Source organism: Piliocolobus tephrosceles, chromosome 21 (genome assembly GCF_002776525.5).
Source record: "Piliocolobus tephrosceles isolate RC106 chromosome 21, ASM277652v3, whole genome shotgun sequence".
NCBI classification, from domain to species: Eukaryota; Metazoa; Chordata; class Mammalia; order Primates; family Cercopithecidae; genus Piliocolobus; species Piliocolobus tephrosceles.
In genome coordinates this window covers 34,615,693-34,620,753 of record NC_045454.1, presented here as the reverse complement: position 1 = coordinate 34,620,753, position 5,061 = coordinate 34,615,693, and positions in this window count along the sequence as shown.

Below are 5,061 nucleotides of genomic sequence, written 5' to 3'. Positions count from 1 at the left end.
TTTTTTTTAACTTTTTTGTTTTTATAACCTACCTGAACCCCTATGTTTATATCTGCACAGTGGAGTTCCTTGCCCATCCGTCTGCATCTCTGTTACAGGGGCAGGAGGAATTGCACTAAACAACAATACTAATAAACAAGTCTCGGCTGGGCACAGTGACTCACGCCTGTAATCCCAGCACTTTGGGAGGCTGAGGCGGGTGGATCACCTGAGGTCAAGAGTACGAGACGAGCCTGGCCAATGTGGTGAAAATTGTCTCTACAAAAATTACAGAAATTATCTGGGTGTAATCCCAGCTACTTGGGAAGCTGAGGCAGGAGAATCGCTTGAACCCGGGAGGCAGACGTTGCAGCGAGCCAAGATCACGCCACTGTATTCCAGCCTGGGCAACCTAAGCCTAGGTAACATAGTGAGAGCCTGCCTCTACAGAACATTTATTAATTTATTTATTTGGAGACACAGTCTCCCTCTGTCTCCCACGTAGAGTGAAGTGGAGCAATCTGGGCTCACTGCAATCTCTGACTCCCAGATTCAAGCGATTCTCCTCCCTCAGCCTCCTGAGTAGCTGGGATTACAGGCGTCTGCCATGAGACACGACTAATTTTTTTTTTTTTTTGAGACGGAGTCTGGCTCTGTTGCCCAGGCTGGAGTGCAGTGGCCGGATCTCAGCTCACTGCAAGCTCCGCCTCCTGGGTTTATGCCATTCTCCTGCCTCAGCCTCCCAAGTAGCTGAGACTACAGACACCTGCCACCTCGCCCGGCTAGTTTCTTGTATTTTTTAGTAGAGACGGGGTTTCACTGTGTTAGCCAGGATGGTCTCAATCTCCTGACCTACGACTAATTTCTTTTTTGAGACAGAGTCTCATGAGGCTGAAGTGCAATGGCGTGATCTCGGCTCACTGCAACCTCCGCCTCCCGGGTTCAAGCGATTCTCCTGCCTCAGCCTTCCTAGTAGCTGGGATTACAGGCACCTGCCACCATACCTGGCTAATTTTTTGTATTTTTAGTAGAGATGGGGGTTCCACTATGTTGGCCAGGCTGGTCTCGAACTCCTGACCTCGTGATCTGCCTGCCTTGGCCTCCCGAAGTGCTGGGATTCCAGGCATGAGCCATCACGCCCGGCTTCTACAGAAAATTTAAAAATGTAGTCCCAGAAAAATAGGAGGCTGAGGAGGAAGGGGATCCTTTGAACCCAGGAGGTCAAGACTGCAGTGAGTTATAATCAAAGCTCTGTACTGCAGCCTGAGCAACAAGGCAAGACGCTATTTCTAAAATAATAATAATAATTATTATAAATAATAAGCCACTAAAATAAACTACAAAATAACACCACCAACAACAATAATAATGGCTGGCACTCGTTGAACAGACATTTGCAGGCAAACATTTTACTTATATTAACTTTTCCCTTTTTTTTGAGACGGAATCTCGCTCTGTCACCCAGGCCGGGGTGCAGTGGCACAATCTCGGCTCATTGCCACCTCTGCCTCCCAGGTTCAAGTAATTCTCCTGTCTCAGCTCCGGAGTAGCTGGGACTACAGGCGCTAGCCACCAAACCTGGCTGATTTTTGTATTTTTAGTGGAGATGGGGTTTCACCATATTGATCAGGCTGGTCTCGAACTCTTGACCTCAGGTGATCCGCCCACCTCAGCCTCCCAAAGTGCTGGGATTACAGGCGTGAGCCACCGTGCCCAGCCTACTTTTTCCTTATAAAACAAATACTTGGCTGGGTGCAGTGGCTTACACTTATAATCCTAGCATTTTGGGAGGCCGAGGCAGGTGGATCACCTGTGCTCAGGAGTTTGAGACCAGCCTGGCCAACATGGTGAAAACCCGTCTCTACTAAAAATACAAAAATCAACCAGGTGTGGTGGCTGGAGTGCAGTGGCAAGGTCTCAGCTCACTGCAGCCTCTGCCTCTTGGGTTCAAGTGATATCTCATGCCCCACCCTCCGGAGTAGCTGGGATTACAGGCACCTGCCACCACGCCTGACTAAGTTTTGTATTTTTAGTTGAGACAGGGTTAAACCATGTTGGCCAGGATGTTCTCGAACTCCTGACCTCAGGTGATCCACCTGTCTTGGCCTCTCAAAGTGCTGGGATTGCAGGCATGAGCCATGGTGCCGGGCCTGAACTGAACCTTTCATTGTTAAGATGTGCCCCTCTTTACTTCTTTCATTTTTGCCTTAGAGTGTACTTTGGTAAGATTGCACACCTGGGTGCGGTGGCTCACTCCTGTAATCCCAGCATTTTGGGAGGCTGAGGCGGGCTGATCATGAGGTGAAGAGATTGAGACCATCCTGGCCAACATGGTGAAACCCCGTCTATGCTACAAATACAAAAATTAGCTGGGCGTGGTGGCACGCTCCAGTAATCCCAGCTGCTCAGCAGGCTGAGGCAGGAGAATTACTTGAACCCGGGAGGCAGAGGTTGCAGTGGGCCGAGATTGCGCCACTGCACTCCAACCTGGAGACAGAGCTAGACTCCATCTCAAAAAAAAAAAAAAAAGAAAAAAAGAAAAATCACACACCATTTCTCCTTGGTTCATGTTTTCTTTATTTCTTTCCGACACAAGGTCTCACTGTGTGGCCCAGGCTGGAGTGCAGTGGCGCAATCAACAGTCACTGCAGCAGCTTCAACCACCCACGCTCAAGCAATTCTCCCAGCTCAGCCTCCCTAGTAGCTTCAACTACAGGTGTGCACTACCATGCCCAGTTACTTTTTTTATATATATATTTATTGTTTGTAGAGATGGAGTCTTGCTGTGTTGCTCAGGCTGTTCTCAAACGCCTGCTCAAGCAATCCTCTCACCTCGGCCTCACAAAGTGCTGGGATTAAAGGCATGAGCCACCATGCCCGGCTCCATCTTTGTCTTTTTTTTTTTTTTTTTTTTTTGGAGACGGAGTCATGCTCTGTCGCCCAGGCTGGAGTGCAGTGGCCGGATCTCAGCTCACTGCAACCTCTGCCTCCCGGGTTCTCGCCATTCTCCCGCCTCAGCCTCCTGAGTAGCTGGGACCACAGGCGCCCGCCACCTCGCCCGGCTAATTTTTTGTATTTTTAGTAGAGACGGGGTTTCACCGTGTTAGCCAGGATGGTCTCGATCTCCTGACCTCGTGATCCGCCGTCTCGGCCTCCCAAAGTGCTGGGATTACAGGCTTGAGCCACCACGCCCGGCGTCTTTGTCTTTTTTTTTTTTGAGATGGAGTCTTGCTCTGTTGCCCAGGCTGGAGTGCAGTGGTGCGATCTCAGCTCACTGCAACCTCCACCTCCCGGGTTCAAGTGATTCTCCTGCCTCAGCCTCCTGAATAGCTGGGAGTACAGGCACATGCCACCATGCCCAGCTAATTGGTGTGTGTGTGTGTGTGTGTGTGTGTGTGTGTGTGTGTGTGTGTTTAGTAGAAATGGGGTTTCACCATGTTAGCCAGGCTGCTCTTGAACTCCTGACCTCAGGTGGTCCACCCGCCTCAGCCTCCCAAAGTTCTGAGATTACAGGCGTGAGCCACCGTGCCCGGCCTCCATCTTTGTTTTTTAACTGGGTCATTTGGTCTATGGGTATTTAATGTAATTATGGACGTATCTAGACATAAATCTGTCTCCTTAGGAGGTTTTTCTATCTCTCTCTCTCTTTTTTTTTTTTTGTTGAGATGGAGTCGCTCTGTTGCTAGGCTGGAGCAGTGATCACACCATTGCACTTCAGTGCAGGCAACAGAGTAAGACCCTATCACACACACAAAAAAGGAAATGAAACGGAAAAAAGTGGCAGAGAAACCCTTCCAGTTCCCAAACCTGACCCCTCAATGTCTTCATCTCTGAGCAGACTGAATGTTCCCATAACTTTCTATCCTCTCCCCTGATCACACAAAAAAACATGTTTTTGTCTCAGGTCCAGTGTGTAGAAAATATCAGGGGAGCCGGGCACGGTGGCTCAAGCCTGTAATCCCAGCACTTTGGAGCCCGACACAGGCGGATCACGAGGTCAGGAGATGAGACCATCTTGGCTAACACGGTGAAACCCCGTCTCTACTAAAAAATACAAAAAAACTAGCCTGGCGAGGTGGCAGGCGCCTGTAGTCCCAGCTACTCGGGAGGCTGAGGCAGGAGAATGGCGTAAACCCGGGAGGCGGAGCTTGCAGTGAGCTGAGATCCAGCCACTGCACTCCAGCCTGAGCAACAGAGCGAGACTCAGTCTCAAAAAAAAAAAGAAAACATCAGGGGCCAGCCAAGTCCCTTTTGGCGTCAATCTATAGTCCCCACCCCTTCTAAGACCCTCCTAAATGATCTTTGGCTTCCAAAAGAGCCTCAGGGACCCACTGAAAAATTTGGTTTTGGCCTGGCATAGTGGCTCATGTCTGTAATCCCAGCACTTTGGGAGGCCAGGCGGGTGGATCACTTGAGGTCAGGAGCTCGAGACCAGCCTGGCCAACGTGGCGAAACCCTGTCTTTACCAATACAAAAATTATCCGGGCATCATGAGCGGTGGCTCACGCCTGTAATCCCAGTACTTTGGGAGGCTGAGGTGGGCGGATCACAGGGTCAGGAGATTGAGACCATCCTGGCTAACATGGTGAAACCCTGCCTCTACTAAAGCCGGGGGCAGTGGCAGGCACCTGTAGGCCCAGCTACTACTCGGGAGGCTGAGGCAGGAGAATGGTGTGAACCCAGGAGGCGGAGCTTGCAGTGAGCTGAGATCATGCCACTGCACTCCAGCCTGGACAACAGAGCAAGACTCCGTCTCAAAAAAAAAAAAATTATCTGGGCATGGTGGTGCATGCCTGTAATCCCAGCTACTCAAGAGGGTGAGGCAGAAGAATTGCCTGAATCTGGGAGGCAGAGGTTGCAGTGAGCCAAGATTGCAATACTATACTCCAGCCTAAGTGACAGAGGAAGACATGGTCTCAAAAAAAAAAAAAAATGCCAGGCACAGTGGCTCGTGCCTGTAATCCCAGCACTTTAAGAGGCCGAGGCAGATGAATCACAAGATCAGGAGATCGAGACCTTGCTGGTTTCAGCAACATGGTGAAACCCCGTCTCTACTAAAAATACAAAAATTAGCTGGGCGTG